Below are 16,726 nucleotides of genomic sequence, written 5' to 3'. Positions count from 1 at the left end.
AAAATGAGATCCATAGTCTTTTCTCATAAAGTGAATGTAATAGCAATCTTAGTGGTCAATCTCTAAACTAGGAACTGAAGTTTCAGTTCTGATATGTAAAAGTAGCATGGAAGCTACTCATTCTGTGGAAAAAATTCAAAAGACAGGTTCTTAGTTTGTAGATTAAATGGGGGAAATAAAAGAAAAGGATTTACTTGTATTTGGAACAAAAGAACAATTCTAGGAGTTTGTAGATTTTACAGTGAAAATGAATTACTTGATTCAAATCATTTGGTTCCATTTGTACTAAAAGCCAGTAAATAGAACAATTAGAAAAATTAAAATTAATTAAGAGGAAGCTGTTTAATTTCCTATACTTAATTAATTATCAATCTTTCTGAAATGGTACTGAGAAAATTCTGTAATAGTTTTCAAAATTGTGTATAACTTAAATACATGAAATACATTTTATTCAGTTAGAACAGTTTTGAATAATTCATTTAGTTTTGTAACTCACACCTAATTTGTTATTAAGTTCACCAATTGAATCAATAATTTGAGTTATTATATTAATTTCTAGAACTTGTTAAAATTTTGGTATCACTTTATAACTCATTATTCTCTGAAAACATTTTTAAGCTTTAGTTTAAAATTTCTTTAGCTAGACTGGGTGGTACGCATCTGTAATCCCAGCAGCTCAGTAGGCTGAGGCAGGAGGATCACTTCAAAGCCAGCCTCAGCAATTGCAAAGTACTAAGCAACTCAGTGAGACCCTGTCTCTAAATAAAATACAAACTAGGACGGGGATGAGGCTCAGCGGTGGAGTTCCCTTCATTCAATTACCTAGTAACCCCCCAATTTTTCTTTAATATGATAAACATCTAGATGGAGCATTTCCAATTTCTGTAAGTGTATTTCTGTTAGTAATGGGTATGATGCTTCTCATTCATGCCTAGGTGCAAGTCATTAGGTTTGAAATCTGAATAGAGGACTAATTATGAGTGGTTCCATTAGAGAGAATTTTATATATTTTAAAAACATGCTTTGAGTACTGTGGGTCCATGACTCATGTAAACTTACATTAGGGATTGTGGTTCTCTGCCATTTTGGAGTATACAACATGAAGAGCTGGGTTATTTCTGATTTATCCTTACCCTGAAGATATAGCCCTTTGAGTTTCAGCTGAATTTGTCTTAAGTATGGCTTATCAAGCTCTCTACCTTGTATAGGCCCAGGGCTTTCAGTTTTGTTCCCAATGATTTATAGGCCACCAAAATCAGCTGTGGCTCATTTTCCCACCTGAACTGGTACATGCTGTCAGGGAAAAAACAAATGTGAATGCACACTTTACATCTCTGGTTTTTGCTATCTAGATTTTGCTTCCTTGGTATCTTATTTCTATGGTTTTTAACAAATTGAAATTAGTTTTCATTCAGCTCTTTTATATGCTTTAAAATTTTGGTCTGAATTTTGTTCTAACTTTATTTATTAATAGAAATAAAATTCAGTATTTTGGACATTTTTTAATTATTTGTTTATAATTATTTTGTCTATTTCAGGTCTGTTATTTGTTTTCCATGGATTTTTATTTTTTCACATTTTATTTAAAATCTCTTTGGAAATAACATTAATTTAGTATTTCCTGATAGACTTTCTATAATTAGTACATAGGAATCTAGCTTGTTCTTTTAATTGTATTTTCTTTTATTATTTTCATTTTTCCTCCTTTGGGACTAATAGTAAAGAGCTGGCAACTCAAAATCTATTTTTAAGTATAACTCTCTAGGACACAAATCATATCTTTTGTTTCTCTTAGATCTTTCTACAGAAGATACTTAGCACAGTATACTGTGTCAAATGAATATGGCAATATACTGGTTTATTTATTTTGGCTTTAGAATTTTTCTTTGAGGGGTTTTTTTGTTTTTAAATTAAAATTTAGTTGAATATGTTCTGTATAACAAGCCCCATGTTAACTATTTTTAAATATTATCTAAATAATTCTTATAACTCAGGGGTAGAAATTATTTGTACAGAACAGAAACTGTGATCAAATATGTAAGTGCCTTTGAATGTAACAGAAATGTCATAAGGATTTTTATAATAATCCAGTCAGCATCTGCCAGTAGAATGTACTTATATTTCCCATCATTTTTACCTATATTTAGGAGTTTACACCAAAAAGGTGTTAAACAGCATGACTTTTCTAATTGTTGCAAAACACATATTTGTGTCAAATTTCCTATATCTAAGTATTTTGTTTTTACTGTCTTTTTCTGTAAATTATAGTAGATAGTGGAATATTTTATAAACTTGAGTATTTGTAAATATTCAAATTTAAATATTTGTAAATTGTTGTAGGTAGTTGAGTATTTAACAATCCACAAACTGGATAGGGAAGTATTGCACAGAAAAATGTTTTCACTTAATTTAGCTTAATTATATTTAGACCTGAATACACAGTGGTCTTGATTAAGTTATTTGGGACTTGGCATTTATTATGTGGTGTGAACTTACTATTTCTTATTTTCTTTTTATATTGATAATGCAATAAAAATGGTATTATAAGTTAAAATCAAGAAGGCCTGTATTAGATTATTGAGTACACAACATAGTGTAAACACATCATGAATGGAGTTGGCATTCTTGTTAAGAGTAATAATAAGGCTGGAAATATTGTTTGTAATTAACATTTGGTTTTTGTGAGGGTTTTCAAGCTCACTGAAACCTTTTTGTGTCTTAAAAAAAGAAAAGATTTCATTACATTTAGAAGGCAATTTTTCTAGCATAGGAGTTTGTTATTTTCAGATCGATCAGTCATGAGATTAGGGGTTTGTAAAATGTTATGACATTTTAATTTCAATAGCTGTTTTATTATCATTGATAAGATAGCACATATTAACTGATGCCCAAGGTTTTGACCTAATAACTGTTTGCTTGTTACCTTGTTGAATGTTATTGCCGGTTTTAAGAAACAGAAGATGCCTTGGGAAAAATGTTGCTTGCTTTCTTATAATATAAATTTGGTTGCAAATGTCACTAGAGCAGCTTGGTAGATTTACAGTATTGACTTTCAATACTAACTTATTTTCTTTTTTTATTTGTTTTGATTCATTGTACACAAAAGGGGTTCAACTGTTGTTTCTCTGGTTGTACACAGAGTAGATTCGCACCATTTGTGTAATCATACATGTACATAGGATAATGATGTTTGTCCCAGTCTGTTATTTTTCCTACCCCACACCCCTCTTTTTCCTCTATACAATGCATCCTTCCTCTATTCAAAGAACTCAAAAAACTTTACACCAAGAATACAAATAACCCAATCAATGAAAGGACTAAGGAAATGAGCAGACACTTCACAGAAGATCTCCAAGCAATTAACAGATACATGAAAAAATGTTCAACATTTTCTCTACCTATTACTTCTTAGAAATCTTTTTGTAATAAAAACAACTAAACATCTATTGTCATAGATTAATGGTAATAATAAAGTTAAAAGCAAAAATTAAAAAGAAATGTTGTAGAAATATTTCTTACAGCATAACCATTCTCATCCTGGGCATTCACTTCTGCTCCACGTGCAACCAGGAGAGCAACCACCTGAGGGTGGCCATCCCATGCAGCGTACATAATGGGAGTCATCAGTCTCCTGTGAGGAGGAGAAAAGGAGAATTAGCGTTAGGGCTGCCATTAATGACTGCTCAATTTCATGAACTTAAGTATGCATAATACTATCAGTATTGTTTTGAAAGCAAAAAAAATATATAAAAGCATTTAATAAGTCAGGTGATTTAAGTCTAATTTTCCAGCAAAAATATGAGATGACACTTGAAGCCCTGAATGCGAACACAGCACCCTCTAGTTAAGAAATATATAAAAATTACTAAACTATGATTTTTAATGTTTTAACAATTTATACATTCATCTAGGAAATCATCAGGTAAACTGCATTATGCTTATGCAGGGGATATAGTGATGATGATGCAAATAAGGCTCCTCCTTCACTGGATTTGCTAATTCTAAATGCTTATTACATTTTATTTGGTAGATTGCTGAAAAATGTAAAGTTTATTTCTTAATGTGTCACATTATGATTCTATTTAAGACTATAATAATTTTATTCTGACTTGAAGGTTTACTCTAATCAAGAAAGCGATCAAATAATTTATTCTAAAAGTACTTTCTGGGAGAGAACAATAGTTTTTCTTTAGTTTATCATTTCGCAAAACTAGAGATTCAGACCCTTTACTCCTGGGTGTTAGTCAGCTTAATTCTATTCCAAAGAACACTAGATTATTCAATAAGTTCCACTTGGGCTGAATTTAACACGGTCTATTTTTAAAGGGGGTCTGACATTCTGGGACCAATCTTCATTAATCATAACCAATATCTGATTTAGAAACAGATAACTTAGAGAGAACAAAAAAATTTAATAAGTTCAGAACTATTATGCAAGTTGATATAAGAGAGCTTATCTTGGTTATTCATAGTACTTAAAAACCTATAAATGAAAATGTGTCTCAATAAGGCTTATTAGTTTTAGGTATATTCTGAATCTGATAACTTCATGCCAATGTCTAAAACACAAAAAATTCACACATTTATCTGTTTTTTTCCTATTTCCTAGTATATTTTGATTGCCTTATTTGAAATTATATGCTACATTAAACATTCCCTCCTTTATCTTGAATATCCCCTACCTAGTGGTTTTATTAAGATAGACAATTTTTATAGAGTGAAGATAGAATTTTCTGAATAACTTAAGAAAACAAAAAGTACATGCAACAGAAAAATTATGGATCAACTACTTATTCTAATTCTTTACTACATGTAAATGAGACCTCTTGGTATCTCTCCTCCATTCCATGTTCCCCTCACAAAGCCCAAACATACATCTCTCAAAGCTTTCCTGTTTCACTAAGCCTCAGGCATAGGCTAGTTCATGATCTTCCCTATCACTCCATAAAAAAATCATTAGGAGGTCCTAAGAGCCCTACCTTCACAATATATCTGCAGCTGAGCACCTCTTCTCACCTTGTCAGGCAGGACAATAGTCCAAACCATACCCACTCTCCCTGACCTGTATTATTTCAAGAGCCTCATAGCTCTTTTCCATGCTTTTTTTCTTGCCCACTTCAGTTAATTCTCTTTGAAAATGCCAAGTTTTTCCCTTTTCAGGGAAACACTGTTGCACTGGTTTATGACTACTGAGAAAAGATGAATTTATAAAACGGAACAGCAAAATCCTATGCCACTCTATCTAAAATTATTGACTTTTTAATACTATTTAAGTGAAACCATCAATAATGTTGCATGACATTTTTGAAAGGAAAAAGAGCAATTCTTCTAGTATTTCCTACTTGTCAGTTTAATGAAGTTGCAATTTTATTACCTCCTCAGGAAAGTTTAAAAAAATTATATTATCTGACCTACTCAAGTAACATGGTAACTAGTTGTGCTCCTGATACTTTAAACACTAATTTTCATCTTTTTCTTAAGATTCAATATAACGAATGAATTCTCATTCTCTTTAAAACTACTACAATTTGGTTCTGCTTGCTCCTAACATAAACAATTTTTAGCTTATTATATACTCATTAATTTTTATTTTTGTCCTATCACAAATTTCCTTTTATTTGTTTTACTTCACTTAACACTAGTAATGTTTGATATTGACATCCCTTTCTTTTGGTTTACATTTACTTACAAAGTTATGAAGTTCACACTCTTTTTATTCAACCATTTCTAATAAATGGGATTTAGCTACTTTTTGTTTGTTTGTTTAAGACCAAATCTCAGTCTGTTTCCTAGGTGATAAATCCACTACATTCGCATAAGCATAATGACTGGTATTCTTGACAAAATTCTTTTCAGTTTTTGGTTTACTTTTCACTACATTTTGAAAATCTGGCTTAGCTTCTTAAATTGCAAGTCTGTCAGCTGAAGCAAGGGTTTGCTGGGGTTATACGCTGCGGTTTGGCTTTGTTTATTATTATTATTATTATTATTATTATTATTATTATTATTATTATTATTTTAAAAAGCCCAAGGTTCCCTGGAGAGGGCCACTGGTCCCAGTCAAGTTTTCGACTCAGGGGCCCAAGATGAACAAAGTGTGTGCTATTTTTGGAGGTTCCCGGGGTATTGGCAGGGCAGTGGCCCAGTTAATGGCCCAGAAAGGCTATCGACTGGCGGTCATCTCCAGAAATCTGGAAATGGTCAGAGCCACCGCAGGTGACCTCGGCGGAAATCATTTAGCATTTAGCTGTGATATTACTAAAGAACATGATGTTCAAAATACATTTGAAGAGATGGAGAAACATTTAGGTCAAGTAAATTTCTTGGTAAATGCAGCTGGTGTTAACAGCTGGTGTTTAGTAAGAACAAAAACTGAGGATATGATATCTCAACTTAATACTAACCTCTTGGGTTCCATGCTCACATGTAAATCTGCCATGAGGACTATGATTCAACAGGGAGGGTCTATTGTTAATGTAGGAAGTATTATTGGTTTAAAAGGCAATTCTGGCCAGTCTGTGTATAGTGCCAGTAAAGGAGGATTAGTTGGATTTTTATGTGCCCTTGCTAAAGAGGTAGCAAGAAAGAAAATCAGAGTGAATGTAGTTGCACCAGGATTTGTTCATACAGATATGATGAAAGACTTGAAAGAAGAAAAGCAATCCTCTTGGAAGGTTTGGAGAAACTATTGAGGTAACACATGCAATTGTGTTTCTTTTAGAATCACCATATATTACAGGACATGTGCTAGTAGTGGAGGGAGGATTACAACTTACGATATAGTTTAGATATTCTTCAGTTATAATGGTGATTAGAGTCAGGGGTGTACTTGGTTATTGATAAAACAGTCCTACTACCTGGGTGACAATTGCTAATCAAACCTATTGATGCTACCAATGTTGATTTCTTTCTTTATATAAATGACTGAAAAGAACAATGTGTGACCAATTGGCTTATCTAAAGGGTATGTATGATCTGTCTTTCTTACCTTATAAACGATATCAATTTTAGTATGTAGACATTTTGTGAGGGACATAAACACATATTCATTTATGTTTTGCCTCAGAAATGGAAAAAATTATATTGTCTAATTGTGATGAATGATTTCATTGTATCAGGCTGAATTTTCTAGAAGTTAACTTTTGGGGCAGTTGCTAAAATAAGTATTTCATTGATTAGTTGTCAGCACTTTAGCAACCATGTTAAAGTTAAACATATATTGTTTTGCTGTGCTTAGGCAATCATTTTTTTATACAGGTTGGAAAAAAGAGTATCAGTTAGACAAAGGCATGAAATTAGAGTTGATTTCTTAAAGCAGTATTATTCTTGATTGACCAGCTAGGCGAAATAACCTGCAAATTTAAATATGGTGCAAGTGGTTCATTTTGTAGACATTCCCAAAGGTAATGAGGATTAGTCCTTAAGGTTTTAATATCTGATACAGTAATGAGCTGCATGGATCTCATGAACTTAGGGAGTGTTTTTTTTTTTGTTTTTTTTTTTTTACCTACAAGAACTCAGTATTGTGAGTTACTTAAAAACAGTTTAGGCTTTTGCAAGGGTACCTGGAACAAATTTGTACCAAACCAGCAGCTTCAGTTGCTGCATGTGTCCAAAAATGCACTAAGTCGTCTCCAAGTTGGAAGCATTCAGCAAACAATGGCAAGGCAGAGCTACCCAAAACGTGCACCTGATTTCCATGACAAATATGGTAATGTGGTATTAGCTAGTGGGACCACTTTCTGTATTGCTATTATGGACATACATAGTAACACAAGTTGAAATAGAATGGAACATGTCCCCTGTTGGCCAGAGTCACCCCAAAGGAATGGAGAGATCAGTAAACGTGCCAGCTGATGTAATACTGAATTTCAAAACGAACTTATTATTGATGCCAAGTAAAAGCACTGTGTATCTATTAAATATGGCATATTGAAGAAATAAAGTACACTTGAAACATTAAAAAAAAGTTCAGGAAACAATATTAAGAGCATTTTTTATTGTGAATATAATGATTCTTATACTAAAATTTTAGAAAGTAATCATAAAACATTTTAATTATATATGCAATAGCAATGAGTTAAATGTTTTTGTAAGAAACAAAGCAATAGTCTTAAAAGAGAATGTTTGCTTGGACATAAAGATAAAAATATGAACTGAATGTAAAATATTGGGTAACTTTTTTTTTGCATTGAACTCTTGTGGGGAATAAGCAGTATTTTTTTTATTATTGTAAACAAATGAGATACATGTTGTTTCTCTGTTTGTACATGGCGTAAAGGCATACCATTTGTGTAATCATAAATTTACATAGGGTAATGTTGTTTGATTCATTCTGTTATTTTTTCCACTTCCCCCCAACCCCTCTCACCCCTCTTTTACCTATATACAGTCCTTCCTTCCTCCATTCTTGCCCCCCTCCCTAACCCTAACTCTAACACTAACCCTAAACCCTCCCACCCCCAATTATGTGTCATCATCCACTTATTAGTGATATCATTCGTCCATTGGTTTTTTGAGATTGGCTTATCTCACTTAGCATGATATTCTCCAGTTTCATCCATTTGCCTGCAAATGCCATAATTTTATCATTCTTTATGGCTGAGTAATATTCCATTGTATATATATACCACAGTTTCTTTATCCATTCATCAATTGAAGGACATCTAGGTTGGTTCCACACTCTGGCTATTGTGAACTGAGCAGCTATGAACATTGGTGTGGCTGTATCTCTGTAATATGCTGATTTTAAGTCCTTTGGGTATAGGCCAAGGAGTGGGATAGCTCGGTCAAATGGTGGTTCCATTCCAAGTTTTCTAAGGAATCTCCACACTGCTTTCCAGAGTGGCTGCACTAATTTGCAGCCCCACCAGCAATGTATGAGTGTACCTTTCTCCCCACATCCTCGCCAACACCTGTTGTTGCTTGTATTCTTGATAATCGCAATTCTAATTGGGGTGAGATGGAATCTTAGGGTGGTTTTGATTTGCATTTCTCTTATTACTAGAGATGTTGAATATTTTTCCATATGTTTGTTGATTGCTTGTACATCTTCTTCTGTGAAGTATCTATTCATTTCCTTAGCCCATTTGTCAATTGGATTATTTGCATTCTTGGTGTAGAGTTATTTAAGTTCTTTATAGATTCTGGAGATTAGCGCTCTATGTGAAGAATGAGTGGCAAAGATTTTCTCCCACTCTTTAGGCTCTTTCTTTGCATTGCTGATAGTTTCTTTTGCTGAGAGAAAGATTTTTAGTTTGAATCTATCCCAGTTATTAATTCTTGCTTTTATTTCTTGTGCTATGGGAGTCCTGTTGAGGAAGTCTGGTCCTAAGCCGACATGTTGAAGCTCTGGACCTTCTTTTTCTTCTATAAGATGCAAGGTCTCTGGTCTGATTCCGAGATCCTTAATCCATTTTGAGTTTAGTTTCGGTGCATGGTGAGAGATATGGGTTTAGTTTCATTCTGTTGCATATGGATTTCCAATTCTCCCAGCACCATTTGTTGAAGAGGCTATCTTTTCTCCATTGCATATTTTTGGCCCCTTTGTCTAGTATGAGAAAATTGTATTTATTTGGGTTTGTGTCCGTGTCCTCTATTCTGTACCATTGATCCACCTATTTTGGTACCAATACTATGCCGTTTTTGTTACTATTGCTTTGTAGTAGTGTTGAAGATCTGGTATTGCGATACCCCCTGCTTCACTCTTTCTGCCAAGGATTGCTTTAGCTATTCTGGGTTTTTTATTCTTCCAGATGAATTTCATAATTGCTTGCTCTATTTCTGTAAGGTACATCATTGGGATTTTAATTGGACTTGCATTGAATCTGCACTTTTGGTAGTATGGCCATTTTGACAATATTAATTCTTCCTATTCAAGAACATGGGAGATCTTTCCATCTTCTAAGGTTTTCTTTAATTTCTTTCTTTAGTGTTCTGTAGTTCTCATTGTAGAGGTCTTTCACCTCTTTTGTGAGATTGATTCCCAAATATTTTATTTTTTTCGAAGCTATTGTGAATGGGGTAGTTTTCCTAATTTCTCTTTCTGAAGATTCATCGCTTATGTATAAGAATGCCTTAGATTTATGTGCATTGATCTTATATCCCGCTACTTTACTGAATTCACTTATGAGATCTAAAAGTTTTCTGGTGGAATTTCCTGGTTCCTCTAAGTATACAATCATATCATCAGCAAATAGGGATAGTTTGAGTTCTTCTTTTCCTATTCGTATACCTTTAATTTCTTTGGTCTGTCTAATTGCTTTGGCTAGAGTTTCAAGAATAATGCAGTATTTTAATGTCACTTGGTTCATGTTGTTTTTATTTATCATTTTTCAAAATGTTTTAAATATTGCATTCTAAAATAATTGTTTAATGCTTTTTTTGAAGCAGAACATTATTTTATCTGAGATTATATTGAAGATCCATGCAAAATATGAATAGGATATACTAATAAATTCAGAGTAATAGTATTATAAGTCAAAAAAATAAAGAAAATCTGGTGACTCTATGCTTCTATTAAACATTATTGACTTTCTGTGCTCTTAGTATCCTTCAACACATAGGAGAATTTCATTCAAAATGTCAGTTGTGCCTCGGCTCAAGATGAAGGTTTCACATTCCCAAGGGTATGCAAATGTCCTCATTTTGCCCCTACTCTTGAATGACAGAATGAATAAACACATAATTACAGATCCCAAGTTTATTTCTCAGACAATTTGCCTTCTTCCACATATAGCTCCTATATTGTAAAATATGTTAGATGGAAATTTCTGTATAGAAATACTTTACAGGTAAACTGTCTTTTCAGTAAGAAACTCTTAGGAATTTTGCTTTATTCTTGATATTTTGAGTTCAGTGTGATGTGTGCTTATTTTAATTTTTAATCAAAATACATATGCTAACTATTTGTGTATAAATTTTGCCATGAGTACATGAAATCTTTTAACCCTAAGGTTTTATGTCTTCTGTTTGGGAATATTCTTGCCCATTATTGATTCAAGTATAGCATAACTTCCATTTTCTTTTTCTGGCACTCTTATTAGATAGATGTTAGAGTTCTTGGAAAGATTCTTCATGTCTTTTACCTGTTCCTTTATATTTTCCAAGTATTACCCTTTGTGTGGTATTCTAGGCAATTTTCTTCACATCTAGCTTCTAGTTCATTAATTCACTCTTCAGCTGAGTCCCATCTGCAACTTTGCACATTATACTTAGTTTTAGTAGTCAACACTAGTTTTCATAATTCACTGTACTTGTTTTGTACTTCCTGTTTGTTATTTTGTGAAGGCAAATCCCTCTTTTATTACTCAGAGCAATAAAGTTCTTTTAGATTCTATTATTCTATTTAGTCTAAGTGAATCATTTTGTAGAGTTTATTGTCACTGTTTCATTCCATGATGCTTACCTTATGTAGATTTTAGTGATTTATTGCTGTATGTGTACATTTCAGACTATTACTATATAGGTCCTCCAAGCACAGAAGACACAAGTCCGTAGCCTTCACTTTGCCTAGTAGTTTTATATATTGCCACAGTTCCCATCTGTTTCTTTCATCAGTTACTCCTTTTCCATTATATAGGTAATTGTCTTTTTTGTTTTTATATCTAAAATTTACTTTGGGAGGGCAAGGCTTCAGCATATTATTCTCTGCTTAACATCTTAAAAAATCAAATTTATTTTCCAAAATTTATCTAGTCTTTTTTCATCAATTTTTCTTCTAGAATTTTTTAAACCATTCATCAAATTAAAACAATTTCTTCAACATTCTGAATAAGATGTGTTTAATTTTAAAAATTAACGTTGATTTTTAAGAATGTCTTCTTTAATGCTGTCAAGAAATGACGTCTGCTTATTAATCTTTTGTTTCACTCAGTGGAGTTTTAAATTTTTCCTTTATTTGAATCATTCATGTTTGTTGTACACTTGTATCTACGTTTATGTGTTTTTGTTCTTTAGAATGTGATCTATAATCTCATTTGTCCCGACCCACGGGACACCAACGCAGGACGGCAAACCTAAGAGAGAAGGAATGAAGGGACAAGAGACACAGGGAGTGACAGCAAGACAGGAATTCTGATCAAGCTGCAAATTTTTATTCTCACAGGTATTTATGCTGAGGGAATGAGGGGTATGATGAGACACAGACTGGTTGGCTGTCATTTTGGGTTTCCTATTCTTTAGAGGACTGTCCCACACACTATAGAAGATTAAACAGCCCCTTTGGCCTAACCCCATTTTCCAAATAATATATACATTTCCAAAATTATTCTAGAATAGAGACTAATCACTAAAGTCTTGTAAAATTTCAAAAATAAATCTGGGCGAGGTGGTGCATACCTATAATCCCAGCAGCTCCAGAGGCTGAGGCAGGAGAATATCCAGTTGAAAGCCATCCCCAGGAGATTAGCAAGGCACTTAGGAATTCAGAGAGACCTTGTCTCTAAAAAAATATAAAAAAGTACTGGGGATGTGACTTAGTGGTTAGGCACCCATGGGTTCAATCCCTAGAACAAAAAAAAAACAATTTTTTGCATTAATTCTTCTAACCTTTGAACATTTGGAAACTAAAAAATTAGTTTACTACATTATTAAATTTTGGGTAGATGACACTGAATTTGATATAATAAATTTATGATCAAGGTTATATTGAATCATAAATTATTTCTTATAATAAAATTTGATGTTATATTTTGAATGATTACATGACATAGCCTTGACTTTGTAAGAAGTTAGATTGTAAAACTAACAAATTTTACCATATTGCATTGAGGTGTATAGTTGAGATTTGTATACATTTAAGCAAGTTTATTTCTTCCTTCTCTCTTACCAGCATATTTCAGTTACTACCTTAAACTTGATATTTGAGTCATTTATCAAAATGTCATTTTAGTTTTGTATCATATATTACTAAAAATGCTACTCTGTCTAATTTTGCTCTTTTGAATTAGTTATACTCTTCTGCTTGTTTTATGTCAAGGAAGAATTTACTTGAGTTTATAAAAGTCATTCTCAGGGTAACAGGTCATGAAAGTTCTGTCCTTATGCCTTGCTAAAATTTTATTTTTCAGTTGAAAAATAATCATGTTATTTTTAAAATGCACTTAACAGTATATAAAATATTAACTATATTTTGATAATTTCTGAAACTTTTCAGATCTTCAACTTTCTTTCTTTGACTTTAAATCCATTGGAAGGAAAGCTTCAAGTGCTAACTAAAGAAGAGGCTATTTGTAAACAATTGACAACAGATTTTGATAAAGGAAAAGATCACATATTTGGGTAACATATTTTAGTTCAAAAGAATTCCTGTAAATAAGTTAAAAATGCATGCTTTTACTACTTATTCTAAATATAATGATGTATTTAAGATATATGATATTTTATACTTTGACAAGCATTTTTAAATATCACTTAGAAATGTCTGGGTTTTAGGTGCATTGGTGTCCATAATTTTAGAGGGTTTTATTTATTTGTACCAATATTAATCATAACAACTTTGACTTTAAATGTAAATTTAGTAATATATCAGTAAAATGTATTTTAAGGGATTCAGCATCTGCATTAGTATTCAAACTGTATTATCCTTTGTTTTCTGAGTATTTTAAGCACATTACTCATTGTTTAAGCTAAAAATAAAAATATTTTTTCTGAACACTATTGTTCAGGATACAATTATAAACCATTCTCTACCCCATGTAAAGTTGTTCATTAATTCTTACTTATCACAATTAAAGAGATTTTTACATGCAGATATTTTACAAGGAACTTATGTTATTGAATATTTTCATTCTTAGAAAAGATGAGCTACAGTTTGCCATCATCCATTTCCTCTTATATCATTGCTTAGGAAAGCCTGCTTTGAGTTGAGAGGATCGCTCAGTGATTTCCTTAGCATTTACAAAGTCCTGGATTCAGTTCCAACCCAGATGGATGAGAAAAGAATTAACACTTACTCAATCCTTGATACAGCATCAAATCTGGAGTGTACATTTATAAATATATTCTATATGAATTCATTCTTACTATTCTTATTTTTCTTTGAAATATAAGTATATATTTACTATTTGTAAATTGATAGTCTGTTCTGAAATTGACATTGCTATAAATATGTATAGTTCATACACAGCATTTGGAGATCTGGAAATATTTTTACATGGTCTTGGACTGGAACATGTGACAGACTTACTAAAGGTGAGATTTGTATATGTTTATTTGTTGGATAACATAACATTAAATTTTAATTCATAAAGATGCCTATGAATGAATGCTGTACCTTTTCTGCATAATTTGTAATACATCCCATCTGAAACTTGTAATAAATATCCCCAAATTTTATTATTGTATTTACATAAAGTATAAACTATTTGAATTTAACTTTTGCCAACAATCCATTGCCTCAGTAAATAAAACCATTTGTTTATGCAGATGCTGATCTTCTTGTATAGGATTGTATGTTCATGTAAATAGAATTGTATATAGAATTATATATTCTTGTATATAGATTTGTATATAGAATTGTATATTCTTGTATATACAAGAATTGAATTCTTGTATAGAAGCATGATTTTAAACCAAACAAACATAAGATTCTTCCTCTGATTTTTGACCAGAATATGTTACTTATATGTTTTTTTCCCTTTAAAGAAAATAATACCTAATGTAAGGTTGTCTTGAATATTAAATTAGACCCATATGCCAAGCATTACATAGGTACTTTAAGCATACATTGTGGATTTGAGTAGATGAGAATTATGAGGGTACTGAAGCAATACATTAGTACTTAAAACAGATCCCCCTTAGGAGTATGCACATTTGGTTCAGGTGTTTTAGAGTTGGGTTTTTTTGTGGTGGCACCAGGGATTGAACCCAGGGACACTCAACCACTGAGCCACATCCCCAGCACTATTTTGTATTTTATTTAGAGACAGGGTTTCACTGAGTTGCTTAGCAACTCACTTTTGCTGAGGTTGGCTTTGAACTCTTCATGCTTCAGTGTCCTGAGCTGCTGGGATTAGAGGCATATGCCACCATGCCCAACTAGAGTTGGGTTTTATTGTACAATTTTGAAACTATTTCAAAATTTTGAAAGTATTTTTCTATTTGGAGTAATCAGCATAAATATAATTTCTATTCGATTTTATAGAAATGTTTTCATGTCATGTAAGCAAAATTGTAAAGTAATTTGAAAGTAATTATGTTATTTGGATCTGGAAATCTAGCTTTATTTTTACTTTTTGAGGTTAGTATATATTATCTATCCAGTAGTGTAGTTCTCTATCTACAAATCTATCCCCTCTGGAAAGTTGGAAGTTGTTAAGCAGTTCACTATCTTATGTACACTTAACTATTTCCCTTTGTACTATTTATATTGAAAGGCAATAGGTTTTTTTTTTTTTTTACATTTTCTACAGGAAAGGGATATAACTTTAAGACACCTTTTGACCATGAAAAAATATGAATTTGTAAAGGTTAGTATCATTTTCAAAAACTCTAAATGTACTAATTTTTTTAAATTGGACCTCCTTTTATTTTCTATTTCAGCAATCCTAGGGTTACAAACTGATTGATATTTTATTACATTCTTGATTAAATATGATTATGAAAAACTCAAAAATCTGATTATAGTATTAAGTTACTTGAAAAGCATTTAAAAACATAAAGTTGTGGTTTTGTATCATGAACACCTTAATAGCTTTAGGTGTTCATGATATCTCCGTTAAAACCAGTACTTCATTTCTAAATGTGAAATAGATTTGCAAAACAGACTTCTTAGAAATAAAAGGTGTTTTTTTTAAATGTATGTGGATATAGGTATGTGTCTTAGAAATAGTACCACTATTGTAATTTTCTCAAAAATATCAAGATATTATTTTGTTCACATATGAATATACAACTAATGGAATCCAAATCATATAGAACCACAAGGATGGGATCCTAATTAGGATAAGTTATGCTCCATGTATGTACAATATGTCAAAATATAGTCTACTTTTATGTATATCTAAAAAGAAAAAATAAAAAGTCATGATTTTGACATCTAATATTATTAACAATTAAAAAGTAGTGTGAGAAATATTAGAGATACTTTGATAAATAGACTATGTAAAAAAGCAATGAAATTTGTTACCTGAATACATTAGAAACTTGAAATTATTATAACCACTAATTTTGATTGAAACCTGAAATTATTATTAGAATCACTAATTTTGATTATTACGAAAATTGAAATAAGCATACTATATCAACTTGTACTCTGTTGTTTTGACTATTATGTATTAAAATCTAGTAATTGGGTTTGAGATTCTATCACAACTATTATACATTGCAAAAATATTTTAATAATGTAAACAGCTTCATGAGTCACACTTATAAGCAAACCATATATTTTATTATATTATTTTCTAATAAGTCTGTTTTTCAAGATGCAGATTTCAGCAGAAAATCTCTTTAATGATTTTGAAGATTAAATTATTCCAGTATAATTATCTTAACTACACCTTAAAATTATTTCTACTTAGTTTGGGATTACCAATAAAGATCAGCAGAAAATTCTGGCTGCTGTTAAAGAACTGGAGGTAGAAGAGATAAATTTTGGAGAGTTACCTGAAGTGGCAAAGTTGGAAGTGAGGTAAAGTTAACTTATCAATTTATATTAACATTATGTAGAATCAACTATTCTTGTTTAGTTTAATTTTGATAATGTCTGTGTCATTTGATTTTATAA

General features: G+C 31.7%; 2 pseudogenes; both read left to right on the top strand.

Moving 5' to 3' along the window:
• The window catches only part of LOC124973079 (ankyrin repeat, SAM and basic leucine zipper domain-containing protein 1-like), a 52,367-nt pseudogene that overhangs the window by 12,230 nt on the left and 23,411 nt on the right, over positions 1-16,726 (top strand).
• LOC124973053 (3-oxoacyl-[acyl-carrier-protein] reductase-like) lies at positions 6,087-6,783 on the top strand (annotated as a pseudogene).

This window comes from Sciurus carolinensis, assembly GCF_902686445.1.
Source record: "Sciurus carolinensis chromosome 14 unlocalized genomic scaffold, mSciCar1.2 SUPER_4_x, whole genome shotgun sequence".
Taxonomy (NCBI): Eukaryota; Metazoa; Chordata; class Mammalia; order Rodentia; family Sciuridae; genus Sciurus; species Sciurus carolinensis.
The sequence above is the reverse complement of the archived record's forward strand: the minus strand, read 5'-3'. Positions and strand labels throughout refer to the sequence as shown.